General features: G+C 43.4%; 1 protein-coding gene across 3 annotated transcripts in view; it reads left to right on the top strand.

Annotated features, from left to right (window-relative positions):
• Positions 1-22,001, top strand: part of eefsec (eukaryotic elongation factor, selenocysteine-tRNA-specific) — a 279,639-nt gene that overhangs the window by 45,099 nt on the left and 212,539 nt on the right. Inside the window, exon 1 of one of the 3 annotated variants that reach the window (XM_067998388.1) lies at positions 15,382-15,462. The exons of the other annotated variants lie outside the window; for them this stretch is intronic. The gene's annotated coding sequence lies outside the window, so the exon portion shown is untranslated. Of the gene's footprint in view, positions 1-15,381; positions 15,463-22,001 lie in introns of those variants that run through there. 3 annotated transcript variants of the gene reach the window in all.

Here is a 22,001-nt window from a genome sequence, read left to right as displayed (position 1 = left end):
CAGAGAGACCTGGGGGTATACGAGCACAAATCTTTGAAGGTGGCAGGGCAGGTTGAGAAAGTGGTTAAAAAAAGCATACTGAATCCTGGGCTTTATAAATAGAGGCATAGAGTACAAAAGCATGGAAGTTATGTTGAACCTTTATAAAACACTGGTTCGACCACAACTGGAGTATTGTGTCCAATTCTGGGCACCGCACTTTAGGAAGGATGTGAAGGCCTTAGTGAGGGTGCAGAAAAGATTTATTATAATGGTTCCAGGGATGAGGGACTTCAGTTACATGGATAGACTGGAGAAGCTGGGGTTGCTCTCCTTAGAGCAGAGAAGGTTGAGAGGAGATTTGATAGAAGTGTTCAAAATCATGAAGCGTCTAGATAAAGTAAATAAAGAGAAACTGTTCCTATTGGTGGAAGGTTTGAGAACCAGAGGACACAAATTTAAAGTGATTGGCAAAAGAAACAAAGGCGACGTGAGGAGAAGCTTTTTTACGCAGCGAGTGGTTATGATCTGGAATGCATTGCCTGAAAGGGTGGTGGATACAGTTTCAATCTTGGCTTTCACAAAGGAATTGGATAAATATTTGAAGGGAAAATATTTGCAGGGCTACGGGGAAAGAGCAGAGGAATGGGACTAACTGGATTGCTCTTACAAAGAGCTGGCATGGGCTAAATGGGCCGAATGGCCTCCTTCTGTGCTGTAACGATTCTGTGATTTTATAAAAAGTTAAAATGCAGCAGTTTCATTTGAACCTGACATTGTAATCAAATAACAAAAGCAAAATACAGCGGATGCTGGAAAATCTGAAATAAAAACAGAAAATGCAGGAAACACTCAGATCAGGCAGCATTTGTGGAGAGAGAAACAGAGTTAACATTTCAGGTCAATGACCTATCGTCTGACAAAAAGTCATCGACCTGAAACGTTGACTCTGATTCTCTCTCCACAGATGCTGCTTGACCTGCTAAGTATTTCCAGCATTTTCTGTTTTTATTGTAACCAAATAGTTTGCCCTTAATACCTTAAAGGTTGGATTCAAAAAGAGAAATCTTTCACCTTTTGGAAATTCCAGACACGTCCAGTTGAAGCAGAGAAAAATTTAAAGATTAACATTTCAAGTGTGGCCTCTGTCAGAACTAGCACCCAAAATGTTAACCTGTCCTTTTTTCAGATTCCTACAGATCTTTGTATTTCCAGCATTTTCAGTCTCCATTTCAGATTCTCAGCATATAGAGTTTTTCTTTTATCTCTATTTTGAGCAAGTTTATGTGACATTATAAAGAACCTGTCTTTCACAGAAAATTCACTTTAATGAATATTCATATCACACACACAAGTGCTACAATATTGTGCATATTAAGCAGGTCAAATAATGTGGATTGGAATAGATTACAGGGCTGTAAAAAAAAAAATCCCTTTTTTGTGTTGTTTCTGTGACTTACTCAGTAGAGTTATTAAAGTGAAGGTTTTCAGTGAATTTTCATCATGGGGACATAGGAACAGAGTAGGCCATTCAGCCCCTTGAACCTGTGTTGCCATTCTATTAGATCATGACTGATCTGTACCTCAACTCCATTTACGCACTTTTGCTCTATATCCATTGATACCCTTACCTAACAAAAATCTATCGATCTCAGTCTGCAAAATTTCAGCGGACCCCCGGTATCCAGAGCCTTTTGGCGGAGTGAGTTCCAAATGTCTGCCTGTGGGGCCACAGAGGGCTGCCTGTGGCCTTGAAACTCTATCCCGACAATGCTAGTGTCTTTGAGAGAAGGAATGCTTAACTTTCACAGTGATGCTTGTGGTGGTCTATGCAGAGATATTTGGGGTTTGGATTACTCTGCTGTCTCTATATTGAAGATGCTTACATCGAGATGAAAGGGACTTGGCTGTCCTGTTTGGCTTATGATTTTTTGTGTTGGGAGGGATGGTTGTTGCTGGCAATAAATTGTGAAAGAGAAATAACGGGATGTTTGTTTGAAAGAATTGTCATTTGACACATGTTCCAAATCTGAAGTTCAAGTCTACAGAATTCTGTTTAGTACTTTTGTGTGTATCCCTATGGAGAATTCATAAGAGTTTACAACGGTCTACATAAAATCGCACATATTTAGCAGATAAGGCTCTGACCAAATACTTAACACGCAGCACAATTTTTAATTGTTTGTAGTACAAAAACAAGGAAGTTATGGCAAACCTTTATAAATCAATGGTTAGGCCTCAGCTGGAGTATAGTGTCTAATTCTGTGCACTGCTCGTTCGAAAGGATGTCAAGATCTTTGAGAGGGTACAGAGGAGATTTACCACAATGGTATCAGGGATGAGGGACTTCAGATATGTAGACAGACTAGAGAAGCTGGGATTGTTATAGAATCATAGAATGGTTACGACACAGAAGGAGGCCGTTCGGCCCATCGAGCCCGTGCCGGCTCTCCAAGAGCAATCCAGATAGGCCCACTCCCCTGCCCTTTCCCCGTAGCCCTGCAAATTTTTCCCTTCAAATACGTAACCAATTCCCTTTTGGAAGCTATGATGGAATCTGCCTCCATCACCCTATCAGGCAGTGCATTCCAGATCATAACCACTCGCTGCATAATAAAGTTTTTCTTCATGTCGCCTTTGGTTCTTTTGCTAGTCACCTTAAATCTGTGTCTCCGGTTCTTGACCCTTCCACCAATGGGAACAGTTTCTCTCTATCTACTCTGTCCAGACCCTTCATGATTTTGGACACCAATATCAAATTTCCTCTCAACCTTCTCTGCTCTAAGGAAAGCAACCCCACCTACTCCAGTCTATCCACGTAACTGAAGTCCCTCGTCCCTGGAACCATTCTAATCTCTTCTGCACCTCTCTGTCCTCTTCGCATCCTTCCTAAAGTGCGGTACCCAGAATTGGACACAATACTCCAGTTGTGGCCGAACCAGTGTTTATTAAAGGCTCTTCATAACCTCCATGCTTTTGTACTCCATGCCTCTATTTTTAAAGCCCAGGATTCAGTATGCATTTTTAACCACTTTCTCAACCTGTCCTGCCACCTTCAACGACCTGTGTACATAAATCCCCAGGTCTCTCTGTTCCTGCACTCCCCTTAGACTTGTACCCTTTAATTTATATTGCCTCTCCTCATTCTTTCTACCAAAATGTATCACTTCGCGTTAAATTTCATCTGGCACGTGTCCGCCCATTCCACTAGCCTGTTTATATCCTGTTGAAGTCTATCACTATCCTCCTCACTATTCACTACACTTCCAAGTTTTGTGTCATCTGCAAATTTTGAAATTTTGTCCTGTACACCCAAGTCCAAGTCATTAATATATATCAAAAAAAGCAGTGGTCCTAGTACCGACACCTGGGGAGCATCACTGTACACCTCCCTCCAGTCCGATTAAACAACCGTTCACCACTACCCTGTGCTTCCTGTCTCTTAGCCAATTTCATATCCATGCTGCCACTGCCCCTTTGATTCCATGGGCTTCAACTTTGCTGACAAGCCTGTTATGTGGCACTTTATCAAACACCTTTTTGGAAGTCCATATACACGTCGACCGCATTGCCCTCATCGCCCCTCTCTGCTACCTCATCAAAAAACTCAATCAAGTTAGTTAGTTCTCCTTAGAGCAGAGAAGGTTAAGCGGAGATTTAAAAAGGTGTTCAAAATTATGAGGGGTTTTGATAGAATAACTAGGGTGAAACTGTTTCTACTGGTCAGGAGTCAGAGGGGACAGATTTAAGATAATTGGCAAAAGGACTAGGGGGGGAGATGAGGAGAATTTTTTTTTACGCAGCGAGTTGTTATCTTTTAGAATGCACTGCCTGAAAGGGTGGTGGAAGCAGATTCAAAAGTAACTTTCAAAAGGGAATTGGATATATACCTGAAAAGGAAAAATTTGCAGGGCTATGGGGAAAGAGCAGGGGGTGTGGGACTAATTGAATAGCTCTTTCAAAGAGCCAGCACAAGAACAATGGGCTGAATGGCTTCCTTGTGTGCTGTGTAATTCTATATTTGCATCCTCATGTATCCATTTCTTGTATTGCACTGGTACTGAGTTTGCCACTAGCACCCTGTGACAACACCACAGTAAACTTGCCAGATTCGCTAAGGTCAGTAGCCAGATGGACTGAGCACTGGCCTTAGCAAATCTGGCGAGTTCTTTTTGCTGGCTGTGTGAGACCTGTCCCGTCAGAAGCTGGTAACACTTGCACAATAGTAGTGTAACAGGAAAGTGGCATGTGATGTAAATTGAGTTGGGGTTTAATTTCTGTCTCCTCCACCTGCCCAAAGTCAGGTTACTTGTTCAGCAAATTTAGTTTTTAAAAAAAAAACTTGCATTTATATAGAGCCTTAACACAAATTGTAATAACACAAGAATTGTGCGATAAACAGGAAGTGTGTACTAGATGCAAGAGTTTTAATAATAAAATAATAGATATGAAAACAGCATATCAACTCCTCTGCCATTTTAAAATTGAGTAGCTCAACTGAAATTCTAGTAGCCTGGAGCGACTAAGAACCTGAGAGTTATGATCCTGACAAAGTCTGAATTGTCAAGTGATGCTCTTCCTTCCTCTTAGCAATGCAACTTCAGATCAATAGAATGGAGGGAGGGTGGAAATCAGACCTGCCCTCCAGCAAGACTGCGCCTTCGTGGGGATTGTAAGACATTGGAGGCAGTGTTTTTTGTTTCCTGTGTTACAGCTGAGTTAAATGGGAAGTACAATAGCTTGCTCAGTGATGTGAATGGCTGCCAGCCTGGCCCAATGGAGAGCTTGCAGGATGTGAACAGTTCAACAATAAGATTAAAGTCTCGGAAATCTGATAATAAATGTAAACTGTACACGAGCAGTGGGTTTACTGTTGCTAACAGTCTATAATCCACTGGAAGGATTGTTTGACAAATGTGGTCAGTTTATCAGATTACCATTTCTATTACTGGTAAATTTGTTTGTAATAAACTTTGAATCATTGTAGTTTATTGCCAGGGATGATCAAAAAGGTTTTTATTTGACAAGCACTTCCTTCCTTTTTTCCATTTCAATTTAAATATACTACTACTAAGGTAGTACAAAAATGATATGAAGCAGAGCTTGTTAATACCAGTGCATACTGCTCAATAATAACTGTGCATACTATATAGTAACAAGAGTAAGAGTACATGCTGCAAGGTAACAGTGCACGCAACATAGTGATGCCAGTGCACGCAACATAGTGGTGCTAGTGCATCTACATATAATAGTATTTTTTGTTCATTCATGGGATGTGGGTGTCGCTGGCGAGGCCGGCATTTATTGCCCATCCCTAATTGCCCTTGAGAAGGTGGTGGTGAGCCGCCTTGAACCGCTGCAGTCCGTGTGGTGAAGGTTCTCCCACAGTGCTGTTAGGTAGGGAGTTCCAGGATTTTGACCCAGCGACGATGAAGGAACGACGATATATTTCAAAGTTGGGATGGCTTGTGACTTGGAGGGGAACGTGCAGGTGGTGTTGTTCCCATGTGCCTGCTGCCCTTGTCCTTCTAGGTGGTAGAGGTTGCGGGTTTGGGAGGTGCTGTCAAAGAAGCCGTGGCGAGTTGCTGCAGTGCATCCTGTGGATGGTACACACTGCAGCCACAGTGCGCCGGTGGTGAAGGGAGTGAATGTTTAGGGTGATGGATGGGGTGCCAATCAAGCAGGCTGCTTTGTCCCGGATGGCGTCGAACTTCTTGAGTGTTGTTGGAGCTGCACTCATCCAGGCAAGTGGAGAGTATTCCATCACACTCCTGACTGTGCCTTGTAGATGGTGGAAAGGCTTTGGGGAGTCAGGTGGTGAGTCACTCGCCGCAGAATACCCAGCCTCTGGATATTAGTATAGAGTAAAAGTACATATTACAAGGTAACCATGAATCAGTAGTGACATCAGTATGTACTACTTGCACTACTTTTACTAATACTGTTTTTGTAATAGTTTAATTTTTTGTTGGGAATTTTGTATTTATCAAGATGAGGGTTGTTAGTGCTGGGGAATGGAAACCGTTCCATTTCAGGCATCCAGATTGGGCATCTAGCACTCCCAGGTTAGGTAAAAAGCAGTTAGATACCATATCAACAGTGTGCCACAGCCCTAATCTCTGGAACGTTCCCACTGCACCATGGAGACAATTTTCATTATCCACGCCAGGCCTCCTCAGGCCACCCCAAGTAAGGTCTAAAATTCTGTGCCAAATCAGGGCCAGCTCTGTTCTCACTGGGAACTGGATTTCGACTACAAGTTCGTTGCATACAGCTGTCAGAGCGAGGGGACTTCCATCCCAACAGTCTCGGCTAGTTTTGAACCTCGATTCTAGAGGTGAAAGGCCAGTGTGCTAACTGGTCCAGTGCAGTGGCACAGACCTTTTATTAAAATGAGGCAATAAGATGTTTGCTGTCTAGTGTTCAGTTATGAACATTGCTAGACACCTGTCCTGAGACCAGAGTGTTTTGTTCTAAACCAGGTGGGTGGCCACCCAAGAGAAATAGACTATAAAGTGACTTCATCAACATGTGATGCACTGACCTTTAATTTCATAGAATCATATAGCATGGAAGGAGGCCATTCACCCCAGCATGCCTGTGCTGGCTCTTTGAAAGAGCTGTCCAATTGGTCCCACTCCCCCGCTCTTTCCCCAGAGCCCTGCAAATTTCTCCTTTTTCAGTTTATCCTGAGAATAAAAGCACGTTCATGCTTACTAGGTTTTTTATATCTTGTTTTGGGAGAAGAGTTTCCCTTTTACATTTGGTTTTGGGTTCTGGTCTGTGTAGTTGTGCTGGGCTCCACTGTGTAATATGGAGAACACGTGGGACCCTGTGACAAATTTGTAAACCCAAATTGATGTCAGTTCCAGGACCGTCTGGCCATTTATAATTAGGAGTGCAGCCAACAACAACAACAACATGTATTTATAAAGCCCCTGCAATGTGGTCAAATGTCACCGAGGCCAATAGAAAGAATTCGGGGAGGTAGAAAGGTTACAGCACAAAAGGAGGCCATTCGGCCCATCGAGTCTGTGCCGACTCTACGCAAGAACAATCCAGCTAGTCCCACTCCCCCGCCCTATCCCCGTAGCCCTGCAAATTTTTTCCGTTCCTTTCCTTTCAAGTAGTTATCCAGTTCCCTTTTGAAGGCCATGATTGAATCTGCCTCCACCACCCCCTCTGGCAGTGCATTCCAGATCCTAACCACTCGCTGTGACCTAAGACATTGTCAAAGAGGTGGGTTTTGAGGAGGCTTTTGAAGGAGGGGAGGAGAGTAAGAAGGCAGAGAGGGGTTTAGGGAGTGTGTCGCAAATTGTGGGAGCAGGACTGCCAAAGGCTCTGCCACCACAAGTAGGATGGAGCGGAGGGAGGGTGGATCCAAAGCACAGCTGGAAGAGTGGTGTTTGCTGGCGCGTATGGATGGAAAAGGTTGCAGAGATAGGGAGGGGGCTTGGATGGGCTAGTAAAAGAGGATGGCAAATTCATTGGAACATAGGAACAGGAGTAAGCCATTCAGCCCCTCGAGCCTGTGCTGCCATTCAATTGGATCATAGTCGATCTATATCAATGGCAGGAGAGTTGTTGTGCTCCTGTAATGTAAAAGCACCTTTGTGCGTTCAGATAACAGAAGATACAGCTTTGCCAGGGTCGTGCAGGGGGCTGGGTACTGGCCGTTCATCTCTGTAACGTGGTTTCAAATCCTGCCTCCATGTTGGAATGAAAGTTTCCTATCCACTCAGTGCATGAAATGAGTTTGGACAGTCTCGGTTCAGTTCCGAGTGGGTATGGAGCCACAGCATAAAACTGCTCCTAATTGGGACTAAATTGGCAATCTCATTAAAAGGTGGCACAGGTATGGCTAACGACATTTCAGTGATGATGATGTCTTCAGTATTGACACTCTGCAGACATTAGCAGTTGAGTTAGGTGCGATAGTTGCCACACTTTGAATAGTCGTCTTGGAACCAAGACCATTTTCAATATAGATTAAGAAACCAACTTAAAAGGGCCAGAGCCCTGAGATATTGCAGTACATTGAAAGGAGTAAAAGAGAAAGAGTACAAGAGAAAGATGCACTGAATTGGAAGATAATGCTTAGATGGTGCCAGAGGCTTTAAAAAGTAGAAAGAAGGGAAGATAGAGAGAGGTAAGGAATTTTCACAGTTTTGAGGTCATGGAAAAGAATGAGTCGGAGTAAGAGACAGTGTGTCGAGTCATGACAGTGAGGATGGAGAAAGAAGTGAAGAGTGTGTATTTGGAGCTTATTAGGATCAAAAGGGTAATGACAACACCAACAACTTGTATTTATATAGCACAATTAACATGGAAAATGTCCCAAGGCACTTATGTGGAGAAATTGATGCCAGGGATCAGTAAAAGAGTTGGGAGGAATGATAGAAAATATGGTTTTGAGAAAGAAGTCTTTTAAATCTACAAGATGCCCTGCAGCAACTCGTCAAGGCTTCTTCAACAGCACCTCCCAAACCTGTGACTTTTACCACCTAGAAGGACAAGGGCAGCAGGCGTATGGGAACACCACCACCTGCACGTTCCCCTCCAAGTCACACACCATCCCGACTTGGAAATATATCCTTCATCGTCGCTGGGTCAAAATCCTGGCACTCCCTTTCTAACAGCACTGTGGGAGAACCTTCACCACATGGACTGCAGCGGTTCAAAAAGGCGGCTCACCACCACCTTCTCAAGGGCAACTAGGGATTGGTAATAAATGCTGGCCTTGCCAGCGACGCCTACATCCCATGAATGAATTTAAAAAAACGTGTAGAGAGAAATAACAAGACAAAGTGGTTTAAGAAGGGAGTTCCAAAAAGAAGGGCTGAGACAACTGAAGGCTCTGTTAACCATTGGTGAGGCAAAAGGAGAGAGGATGCACAGGATACCAGTCAGAGACCAAAGGGTATGGACTGGGACGACATACTTCTAGGAAGTTGCAGAGATAGGCCCTGAAGGGATTTGGATATAAGGACAAGGATTTTGAATTCAATGTGTTGGAGAACTGGGAGCCAATGCAAGTCTATGAAGATGGGGGTGATAAGTGAATGGGCATTGGGTGTGGGACAGGATGTGGGTGATGGCGCTCTGAGTTGGAGATGGTGTGACGAATCTTGATTTCACCTTATTGAAGACGCAGGGAGGAAGGCATAGTGTGTAGGACATTGTATTTGGAGTTTAGTAGGAACAAAAGGGGAAGGAGAAGTTGTATTTATATAGCACCTTTAAACTAGAAAATGTCCCTCTACACTTCACCGAGAGCAATGAACACTTGAGTTGGAGTTGTGTAGACTGGAGCCCGGGACGTTGGCAAGGAGCACAATACCAAACGGTGTTTTTAGCTGTGAATGAGTTAAGGTTACTCAGGGATGGGATAGAATTCCTGAAACAACAGCGTGTGACCTAGAATACTACATTTAATTTCTTTACAAAAGACATTTTTTTTTGCAGACCACTTTGGTTAGTCTTGTATTCTTTGAGCATATGATAGTAATTATTTTTTTTAAAAAACTGGCTTAACTACACGCAGCTTGTTAATTACAAATTTCCGATTGCTGGAAGTTCATCTTAAGTTATGCCGGGCTGTACAAAGGGGCTATAATACTTGAAGGCAGGATAGCGGACGACTAAGCTGTCTCTACACCTTGGGTCAAACTACAAAGTTGAGATTTTTTTTGCAATAACAGTTATTAATTAATAATTTATCTAAAAGGAGTTTTAATGTTAACTATACCAGCAGAATAGACAATGTTAGAGTTGACTGACTGCAATATTGTGCTTGTAACAGAAGGTTAATATTAGGAATACTCAGATCACCCAAGGGATTCTTCCAGTATTGTTTAACTAGAAGTTCAGATATAGCCTGTGAAATGCTTAAAGGGGGAATACTGCTCTATTTATTGTGTTAATATTTCAGTAGTTTACTCACGAACAAAATTCTTTGCCAAGTTTGCTAAACCACGCACAGATGTAGTGTATAGAAATATAGCTGCTTACTTTGCACTGGCTTTCCTCTGCTGGAGAGAACAGAAATTGTTTCTCCTCCCTGCAGTGCATTCTGGTTAGGGTGACACCTACGTGGCCAGCATGTACTCTACACTGTCGCTATATTTTAATTTTTAAAAATGCTTTTTTTATGTGGCTTAACTCCAAAAATATGCAGTTATAACATCAGAGCCCAAGCCAGTCACCAAGATGTCAACCCAGCTGACATTTTAGTGTAGCACTCTCACCTCTTGAGTCAGAAGATCGTGGATTCGAGCCCCACTCCAGAGACTTGAGCACATAATCCAGGCTGACACTCCCAGTGCAGTACTGAGGGAGTGCTGCACTGTTGGAGGTGCCGATTTTCAGATGAAACGATAAACTGAAAAAAAATTGCATTTATTTAGCGCCTTTCATGACCTCGGGACATCCCAAAGCCTTTACAGCCAATGAAGTACTTTTGAAGTGTAGTCACTGTTGTGATGTAGGAAACGCGGCAGCCAATTTCTGCACAGCAAGATCCCACAAACAGCAATGTGATAATGACCAGATAATCTGTTTTAGTGCTGTTGGTTGAGGGATAAATATTGGCCAGGATACTGGGGCGAAACTACTCTGCTCTTCTTTGAATAGTGCCATGGGATCCTTTACATCCATCAGAAAGGGCAGTCAGGGCCTCGGTTTAACATCTCATCTGAAAGACGGCACCTCCGACTGTGCAGCACTCCCTCAGTACTGCACTGGAAGAGTCAGCCTGGATTTTGTGCTCAAGTCTCTGGAGTGGGGCTTGAACACACGACCTTCTGATTCAGAGGCGAGAGCGTTACCACTGAGCCACAACTGACACTCCATCTTCTTGCTCCAGTGGTTTAAGTGAACGTAAAAGATCCTATAGCACTATCAGAAGACCAGAGAGTGCTCCTGGTATCCTGGCCGGCATACCTCCTTCAACTATCACCATCAAAAATCTGGTCATTCCTTCATCTGCTGTTTGTCTGTGGGAGCTTGCATTCAGATTTACTGTTTCATTTATCTACATAACTGTCTGCACTTTAAAAGTAATTCATTGGATATGAAGAGCTTGGAATGTCGTGAGACTCTATATAAGACACTATCAATGTAAGTCCTTTATTACCCTGCCTGCACTGCATGAAGGAGAGCAGTGGAACCATACAGAGATTGTTCAAGACTACTTCATCCAATTCTTTCTGGGGAATAGCCCTCTGACATTCCTACATGTAACCTGTGATGAATTATGTTTTCTAAAGGAAACTCTTTTAAAAAGGGCAATTGAATTAATTAGCAGTTTTCTTTGTGAATTTTTGTGCTGATGAGCAGTAGACATCTTTTAACTTTTGAAGCTGTTGTCAATAATTGTGGCTGAAGGTTTAAAGTGTTCGTATGGCATTCCCCTGACTGCTATTTTAATGGAGGCCTTAACCCATTTATTTGAAATGTATTAAAACACTGTGATGTGAAGCTTATTCTGAGACAGAAGAATCCTTTTCTTCGCTCAAAACCATCTCCAGAGTTTAGGTCCTAATTTACTAGACACAAACTGCAAGTGTCACTGTGGCACATTGGGTGCAATAGATCTGTTTCAAACGTACTCAGCTGCACAAAACCTTGCAGAAATTATAGGCAAAAAGATGAAAATCTGAACTGAAAGAAGAACATGCTGAAATTGGTAAGCACCTGTAAAGGGAAAAGATGGATTAATCTTTTGAGTATAAACTCTAATGAAGGGTCTCCATCCAAAATGCAACCCTACGTTTTCTCTTGTAGAAGCTATGACAGTGAACTAACAGTTTTTGCTCATAGCTCTCGGCTCCTACCTTAAATCATTTCTGCTTTGATTGTAATTGCTGTACAATTCTTGGTTGGAGCGTCCAATAATTACGATGTAACAAAGAAAAAGCATGATTACATAGAATTTACAGCACAGAAACAGGCCATTCGGCCCAACTGCTCCATGTCAGTGTTTATGCTCCACACAAGCCTCCTCCCTCTCTACTTTATCTAACCCTATCACCATATCCTTCTATTCCAGTCTCAACTACTTCCATTGCACATTCTAGCTACTCTCTGGGTAAAGAAGTTTCTCCTGAGTTCCTTATTGGATTTACGAGTGACTATCTTATATTTGTGACCTCTAGTTGTGGCCTCCTCTACAAGTGGAAACATCGTCTCTCCGGCTACCCTACTATGATAGAAAATATGCCTGTGTGTTTTGAAAGCAGCAATGCGTGCACAGAATTAACGTACCTGTTGTGGAAAGTAGGTTTGTACTGGTGCTAATCATAGTTGTGGTGCCACCCACCCAAACATACCTCTATAAATAGCAGGGCTTTTTTCCACTGATGATGAAAATTCCATTTTGTTCATTTTAATTTGAGTAATCCTGAATTTCCATTGCATGTGGCCATCACAGAGCCAGTAATCTGTGAAAGCATAATTGGTGTTTCTCATGCTTATCGTGAAGTAATTTTCTCCCAACTGATAACAATGGCCCAACAGGGATAACAGATATATATATTCTGCATATATCCAAGTTTGCCGATGACACAAAGATTGGTGGCATTGTAAGTAGTGTAGACGGGAGCATAAAATTACAAATGGACATTGATGGATTAAGTGAGTGGGTAAAACTGTGGCAGATAGATTTCAACGCAGGTAAGAGTGAGGACCAAAAAGGATAGATCTGAGTATTTTTTAAATGGTGAAAAGCTAGGAACAGTGGAGGTCCAAAGAGATTTAAGGGTCTATGTACACAGATCATGAAAATGTAGTGGTCAGGTACAAAGAATAATCAAAAAGACTAATGGAATGTTAACTTTTAGAACAGGTGGGCTAGAATATAAACAGGAGGAAGTTTTGCTACAGCTATGCAAAGCCCTGGCTGGACCACATCTGGAGCACTGTGTACAGTTCTAGGCACCGAACCTTATAAAGGATATATTGGCCTTGGTAGGAGTGCAGCGCAGATTCACCAGGATGTTACCAGGGCTCCGGGGTTAGATTATGAGGAGAGATTACATAAACTAGGCTTGCATTCCCTGGAATATAGAAGGTTAAGGGGTGAATTGATTGAGGTTTTTAGGATTTTGAAAGGAATTGATAGGGTAGATAGAGAGAAACTTTTTCCGCTGGTGGGGGAGTCTAGGACAAGGGGACGTAACCTTAAAATCAGAGCTAGGCCATTCAGGAGAGAAGTTAGGAAACACTTCTTCATGCAAAGGGTGGTAGAAGTGTGGAACTCTCTCCCACAAAAAGCAGTAGATGCTAGCTCGATTAATAGTTTTAAATCCGAGGACAGGTAGATAAGGTGGTTAAGAAGGCATATGGAATACTTTCCTTTATTAGCCGAGGCATAGCATATAAGAGCAGGGAGGTTATGTATAAAACACTGGTTAGGCCGCAGCTTGAGTATTGTGTACAGTTCTGGTCACCACATTTACAGGAAGGATGTAATTGCACTAGAGAGGGTACAGGGGAGATTTATGAGGATGTTGCCAGGGCTGGAGAATTTTAGCTATGAGGAAAGATTGGATAGGCTGGGGTTGTTCTCTTTGGAACAGAGGAGGCTAAGGGGTGATTTAATTGTGGTGTACAAAATTATGAGGCACCTAGATAGAGTGGATAGTAAGGACCTATTTCCCTTAGTAGAGAGGTCAATAACCAGGGGGCATAGATTTAAAGTGATTGGTAGAAGGACTAGAGGGGAGCTGAGGAAAAATTTTTTCACCCAGAGGGTGCTAGGGGTCTGGAACTCACTGCATGAAAGGGTGGTGGAGGCAGAAATCCTCAACTCACTTAAAAAAGTACCTGGGTATGCACCTGAAGAGCGATGACCTACAAGGCTACGGACCAAATGCTGGAAAGTGGATTAGGCTGGGTGGTTAATTTTCGGCTGGCACGGACACGATGGGCCGAATGGCCTCCTTCTGTGCCGTAAGTTTTCTAAGATTCTATGAGATTGATAGAGTTTTGCTAACCAAGTGTATTAAGCAATATGGAGCCATGGAGGGCTAATGGAGTTAGGATACAGATCAGCCATGAACACGTTGAATGGCAGAACAGGCTCGAGGGGCTGAATGGCCTACTGCTGTTCCTATGTTCCAATTTCACTTCACTTTGGCAAGATTTAAAATGAAATGCCACTGGAAAATCCCAAATTCACTGCAACTGTTCAGTGAAGTTCGTGGCGTCTCATGACAATATACAGAGAAAGGCGCCATGTTTGTTTTTTTCCACTGTTTTACGCGAAAGAATAGCGAGGAATAACTGCTTTCCTTTCTTACATTCTCCGGACAGCGATGATGGCTTCGCTGAGAACAGCATGTTTCATTGGGAGATGCCCATTCCTGGTAAGTTCATTGGTGAGCGGAGGATAGCTGTATTTCAAGGGTGAAGATGACCCTACCTGATTGGTCTTTACTTACTTATAGTGGAATTTCGACTGTTCTTCATAATGGAGGAAACTCTTTTCCCCCCCCCACCCCCTGGCAGATAGTAGAAATTAGATGGATGACGGAGGGTTTGTCGACCCTTGGTTTGACGCTGAATTTTTAGCTTCTGATTAGTCTAGTTACATTATTTAATCAAGCTCCGAGCATGTGCAGATAAGACACATGTTTTTCAATTCTAAAAATAAATAATACATGCACTTATACAAAGTGCTTTTTCGTGTCTAGATATTTTAAAGCGCTTCACATACAATGAATTACTTTGGTGTGCAGTTACTTTTGGTATGTAGGCAAATATGGCACCCGTTCTGCACCAGCAGCATCCCACAAACAGACCTGTGATGAATGACCAGTTAATCTGTTTCTGGCGGTGTTGATGGAAATGTTGACCTGGTCACTGGGAAAACTTCCCTGCTCTTTAAGTCGTGCCGTGGGATGTTTAGTGTTTACCCGAGCAGGTGGACGGCTCCTCGGTGAGATGGATAGGTGAGGTCAACCGTGGCTCAGTGAGTAGCACTCTCACCTCCTGAGTCAGAGGGTCGTGGGTTCAAGACCCACTCCAGAGATGTGAGCACATAATCTCGGTTGATATTCCCAGTGCAGTACTGAGGGAGTGCTGCACTGTCGGAGGTGCCGTCTTTCAGATGAGACGTTAAACCGAGGCCCCGTCTGTCCTTTCAGGTGGACGTAAAAGATCCCATGGCACTATTTCAAAGAAGAGCAGGGGAATTCTCCCCAGTGTTCCAGACAATATTTATCTCGCAACCAACATCACTAAAACAGATTACCACATTTCTATTTGTGGGACCTTGCTGTGCACAAATTGGCTGCTGTGTTTCCTGCGTTACAACGGTGACTAACCTTCAAAAGTACGTCATTGGCTGTAAAGCACTTTGGGACATCCTGTCTTTCTTCCTTACCTTTAGATTCTTCAAAAATATCATTGACTGCTCGACTCCTGCTGGTCTACTGACCTGATGCTGGGTATGAACGCTGCGTGGATAGGAAGTTGTAACAGGTATTGACCGTACGGATAACAGCAACTAACCTGTGGATTAAGAGCCTGGAAATCAATGCCGAACACTTGCATTTTAGCTGGTTTCTACAAAATGAACCCATGGAAGTTCTTGCAGATATTGAGAATGGGGATAACGCCGTCTTGGTAATTCCGATTCCACTGTACCATGGGGGGGAACGTTTTAGATTTACGTTTTCCCCTCCATCTCCAGTTTCTGACTTGAGGGCGACAGTGCTCCCAACTGACCCTAGCTGACACTTTTTCGCACATTAGTGCTAAATTTAGTAGTTTCAGACAGAAACCCTGAAGGTGAGTGAAATGGGGCGGCGGTGGGGCAGGATTCTGTATTAACGCAGTGGTGAGGGCCTTTGTAAGACTGGGAATAGATTGTTAAGACAGTGCTTTACTTAGTACCTGGCTGTACTATGCCTGATCTGGGAAGTGCACAATGCTGGCACTGGGTGCAAAAATGTGGAAAGTGTTCCATTCCCTGCGACACTTTACCTGATTTCTTTGGCTCTGTTTCCTTACTGTGTTGACCACACATTGCTAACACATGCTGAATAATATCCAGCTCGGCTCATGCACAGTCATTTTCTGCTGATAAGTTATTGGCTGCAGTTTGCTACTTCATAATTATGTGATGCTAACTGCTTGCTCCATTTATTTGCTTTGAAACTCTGGTGTGCGATATGGGATCTGATCCTAACATTATATATGAATGAAAGATTCAATCACGTACTGTACGGTACCAAACTAGATCTCCAGTCCAAACGGTAGCTGACACTTCAGTTTGCCAGCTTAGCGTGTCTCTGAGATGAGATGCGTTTGATTGTTGTTTGCCAGACTGCTGGATGGGAGGGGATTCCACCTTGAGAAAAAACACAAAAACAAGTCTTCAAATGTCTCACTCCATACAGTGTCAGCCGTGGCTCAGTGGTAGGACTCTCGCCTCTGAGTCAGAAGGTTGTGGGTTCAAGTCCCACTCCAGGAACTTGAACACATAATCCAGGCTGACACTCCCAGTGCAGTTGTGAGGGAGTGCTGCATTGGTGGATGTGTGCCCTTTCTTGAATGAGATGTTAAACCGAGGCTCTGTCTGCCCTCAGGTGGACGTAAAAGATCCCATGGCACTATTTCAAAGAAGCGCAGGGGAGCTCTTCCCGGTGTCCTGGCCAATATTTATCCCTCAACCAACATCACTAAATCAGATTATTTGGTCATTATCTCATTGCTGTTTGTGGGATCTTGCTGTGCGCAAATTGGCTGCTGCGTTTCCTACATTACAACAGTGACTTCACTTCAAAAGCACTTCATTGGTTGTAAAGTGCTTTGGGATGTCCTGAGGTTGTGAAAGGTGCTATATAAATGCAAGTGTTTCTTGCTTTATAGCTACAGTGGTGTATCAGAGGGATTAATGCTTTAGTAGGGGGCATAGTGATCCAAGTTTGAGTTTATTATTATTTTGGGCTCCCTGCGGTGAGCGGTACTGACTGAAGATTGTGTTGTCGAACTGCTTAATCGCCCAGCGGATGAATGATATCTCTTCAGTTTACCACAGAGCTTAAATAAACAACGAGGTAAATGAAAAGGAGTGTGAAATTAGTTTTCTAAATTAGTTGTGATTTTATTTAACAAAATACCTTCAGCTGGGAATCAGCGATGGGGAAACTCAGCTCATTCGGCACCATGAGATTGCGTACTGTGACAGGCATACTGTGAGTCTGAGCCCTACAGAGCAGGAAAGATCCCACGTTTGACCTGAGTTAATTGATCTCAGTTTGGGCAGCGTTAGCAGCAGGGACAATTGTAATGGCCTCAGTGCCCCGGGCTCGGGAGGGGAAAATTGGGAGAGGGTCCCTGACCCTACTTGCTAGCCAGCAATTCCTGCTGCAAAATGCACGTGTGTAGATCTTGGTGAGGACAGGATCACGGTGGAATAGGCCGCTGATACTCACTGTCTAGACTCGCGCGTGAACAACGTTCTCTTGGATGAGGTACTGGAAAGCTTTTGGGACCTGTACCCAGGGATCAATCAGCAGCTTCAGGAGAGGATGAGTGAAAAAGAGTTACTCTTGTTGGGTGTGGACCACCATGTTGTTGTACTATTGCAGTGTGGCATGAAGTGGTGGGACGTGGGTTTGCACCATGATTCCCCACATGTGATTTTCTGTTGGTAGTCTAGTAATTTTTGAGGGGCTAATTTTCTTGCCTGGCCACGTTTGACGATTGATGTCAATCAAAGTGTCGGCTCGGCTCAGTTGATACCACTCTTGCCAGTGAGTCAGTAGATGATGGGTTCAGGCCTTGCACCAGGACTTGAGAAAACCTAGACTGACACTTCAGTGCAGTACTGAAGGAGCGCTGCCTTGTTGAAGCTGCTGACTTTCAACAACAACAACTTGCATTTATATAGCGCCTTTAACATAGTAAAATGTCCAAGGCGCTTTACAGGAGTGTTATCAGACAAAATTTGACACCGAACCACATAAGGAGATATTAGGACAGGAAGGGGTAGGTTTTAAACAGCATCTTAAAGGAGGGGAGAGAGAGAGAGAGAGAGAGAGGTAGAGAACAAAGAGGTTCAGGGAGGGAATTCCAGAGTTTAGGGCCTAGACAGCTGAAGGCACGGCCGCCAATGGTGGGGCAAAGGAAGTCAGGGATGCACAGGAGGCCAGAATCAGAGGAACGCAGAGATCTCTTGGTGGGGGGGTGGTTTGTAGGGCTGGTGGAGAGAACAGAGATAGGGAGGGACGAGGCCATGGATTAACACATTAAACCAAGGTCCTGTCTGCCTTCGCAAGGGGATGTCAAAGATCCCATGGCACAACTCAAAGCTTGCCAACATTTATCCTTTATCCAACATCACCAAAAAAACAGGTCAACTGGTTATTAATCTCATTTGCTGTTTGCAGATTGGTTACCACTTTTGCCTACATAAAAACAGTGCCTGCACTTCAAAAGTAATTTATTGGTTCTGTTTCAAAAAAAAGGATTTCTCATTGTTTCTACTGAATGGATGTAATATGGGCAGCAGATTACTGTCATCAAATCATATGGTTTGATGAACAGTGATGGCTTTCATGTAATTTAGGGAGAAATGATATCGGAATTTATTTAACATAGTGCCATGAGGGATATCACATCTTGCATACATTCCAATCAACATTTAAATAACATTTAAAAACACACAAACTGCTGTGCTGCAAATGTCTACCCTTGGTCCTGGCTTTGGGAGCAGTCTCCAGCTATTTTTATTTATCTGTTCCAGAATTCTCATCTGGGATCATTTTCCTTTCTCTTTCTTGTTGTAAATCGTTTTGTCCCATCGAGGTTTGACGCATCACAGCACGCACATAGCCATGTTTGGCCTGAAAGAGAGACCGCCTCGATAAAACAAGCATGTATGCTGGTCCTTTGGAAAACTTCCCGACAGCATCTTATCACGGTTGCAATCAATTTGTTTTAGTTCAGTTACTCGTTTATTGATTTTATTTCCCCTGCTGTTTGTTTTGTTTGTATGCATTTTCCGATTTGAAATTACATTTTTATTTTTCGAGTTTGCCACCAAGGATAAGAAGATCGGCATTACACGGTCTATTAAACTCAAACACAAGAAACCACAGCATGTGAACTGTCGCATGCTTCTGTTTGCCAGGGGAGTGCAGTATTAAATATTAAACACCTGTGAACAATATAAAGAGTATAGGTCTGTGAAGTTTCCAAGTGTTTGGGTTTTCGTTTGTTCGTTCATTCAATCGTTCATTCATATAATTCCTTGAAATAGGTTTGATACGTGCGTTAGCTGATCTCAGCCAGGGCTTCCTTTAGGGACGTTACAACTAGCCTCAACGCACCAGGCCAGGCAAGGAGGTAAAGAAAATCAGCCACTCCCGATTGCTGCCCAGCAAATGCTGCTGTAAGTGAGTGTGCATGATCACATGAAGAATGGGTGCTTGGGCAAAATACTGGAGAAGTTCGGTCACCTGTGTCATTGTAGCCCAGCAAAAGTCAGCATCTTCATGGAGTGGGAGGGGGACTCTTTTTGCTTATTCATTCTTGGGATGTGGGTGTCGCTGGCAAGGCCGGCATTTATTGCTCATCCCTAGTTGCCCCTTGAGAAGGTAGTGGTGGGCAGCCTTCTAGAACCGCTGCAGTCCGTGTGGTGAAGGTGCTGTTTGGGGAGTTCCAGGATTTTGACCCAGCGATGATGAAGGAATGGCAGGATGGTGTGTGAATTGGAGGAGCACTTGGAGGTGATGGTGTTCCCATGCAACTGCTGCCCTAGTCCTTCTGGGTGGTGGAGGTCACTGGTTTGGGAGGTGCTGGGCACGGTTTCAGTCACACCTGTTGCTCTCCAGTGCCTTGCCCATTCTTGGGAGCTTAGACTGAGGCACATTCCCAATGTTTTGGATACTGAATCCGATTGTAGTACCCGACTGGCACACCAAGATTGGAACCCCCCATTTTTAAAAATTAAATTAAGTTTGCAGGGTGGTTCAGCTGGTAAAATGCAGCATGCAATCGAGTCAACAGATCAGAAACCTCCAGCTCTTCTAACTGTGTGCGAGCGTGGGAACTTCATTTAATTTTTAAAAAGGGATCGTAATGGTGTGTTGCATTTCTGAAACTATCAAAGCGCTGCACAAATTAGAACATTCACAACCATCATAAGACTGAGCAGGCTGGGGCTCTGGTCTCTAGAAAAGAGAAGGCTGAGGGGTGACCTGCTAGAAGTCTTTAAAATTATGAAGAGGTTCGATAGGGTAGACATAGAGAAGATGTTTCAACGTGTAAGGGAGACCAGAACTAGAGGGCATAAATGTAAGATAGTCAGTAATAAATCCAATAAGGAACTCAGCAGAAACGTCTTTACTCAGAGAGTGGTGAGAATGTGGAACATGCTACCACAATGAGTAGTTGAGGTGCCTAGCACAGATACATTTAAGGAGAAGCTAGATAAACACATGAGGGAGAAAGGAATAGAAGGGTATCCTGATAGGGTGAGATGAAGGAGGGAGGTAGGAGGCTCGTGTGGAGCATAAACACCAATATAGACCAGTTGGGCCAAATGTCCTGTTTCTGTGCTGTACATTCTGTGTAATTCTATGTCATTTCTCACTCAGATATTCTGACCTTTTTTTTTGAAAGTGTTGCACTTCACTTACTATAGGAAGAATTTTCTGCAGCAATAAAAAAAATTTTCATGACGCAGTGCCAGCAAAGGCTGTTAAATTTACCATCTTTCTTGGATCTCCTGCTTATGGTAGGCATTGTGTTGGCTGATAATCAGATAACTATCCAGCCTGTTTCACCTTAACTGGTTTATTGTGAATGCAGGAACAGCGAGGAAGCATTTGGAAAAATATTGCCGGGTGTATTCAGTTGTGAACTGATTCCATTGGCCCTGCTTCTAAAAACAGCAATGATTTATGTGCAGTTAATTTTAACCCTTCCTACGCTCATCAACATGATTCGATACACAACAGGAAACAGGTGGTGCTCTTCTAAACAACTGAACATGTATTAATTAGTCCTGTAGGATCATTTTTTTGACATGTTTTTCTGGTTTCAGTAGTACAGCTCCTTTCATTGTACTTCTATTCTGTTTGACTGTGTTTTGTCTGCAATAAAATTATTATTGTTGGAATATTAGTGTTTGAAGATGCAGCATTCTTATTTGGCATTGGCTGTAGGTTTTCAGCTCAAGATCAGGAGTTCAAGGAGCAAGTGATTGAATCCGCATCCCAGAGCTCCGTGGTACTACATGGGGCTGCTCCAACATTCAGTGCTGTCGTGCTACCCTGTGCTTTCCTTCCATAGTTACATAGGATTTACATCACAGAAACAGGCCATTTGGCCCAACAGGTCTATGCTGGTATTTATGCTCCACACGAGCCTCCTCTCACTTCACTTCATCTAACCCTATCAGCATAACCTCTTCTCTCATCAATTCCTTCCCCCCATAACTCCTTATCTCGAAGACACTGACTCTTGCTGTGTGTGGTACCACAGGTGCTTGGTTCCTTCAGCTTGCTGAACTTAAAAGGTCCCATGGCACTATTTCGAAGAAGAGCAGGGACGTTGTCACCGGTGTCCTGACCAATATTTATCCCTCAACCAACACCTAAAAACAGATCATCTGGTCATTTATCACATTGCTGTTTGTGGGATCTTGCTGAATGCAAATTGGCTGCTGCATTTCCTACATTACAACAGTGACTGCACTTCAGAAGTACTTCATTGGCTGTAAAGCATTTTGGGACGTCTCGAAGTCGTGAAAGGCACCATATAAATACAAGTCTTTCTTATTGACATCTAGCTTACAGTCTGAGCTGATCATTTTAAAATTCGCTCCCTTTCCTTCATACACCACGGGGGCAATTTTAACCTAACCCGCCCGTCGGGAAACTGACTGGATTGGGTGCAATGCTGGTTTTACAGCCTGCCTGATTTTACTCTCCATTGAAATTCCACCCGGTCCCGTGAGCTTCCCGACCGGCGAGTTAGGTTAAAATAACCCCTTATGTTTCAAGATG

The sequence above is a fragment of the Heptranchias perlo genome, chromosome 17, assembly GCF_035084215.1.
Source record: "Heptranchias perlo isolate sHepPer1 chromosome 17, sHepPer1.hap1, whole genome shotgun sequence".
NCBI classification, from domain to species: domain Eukaryota; kingdom Metazoa; phylum Chordata; class Chondrichthyes; order Hexanchiformes; family Hexanchidae; genus Heptranchias; species Heptranchias perlo.
Note: the sequence above shows the minus strand (reverse complement) of the source record. Positions and strands in the feature narration are given on the sequence as shown.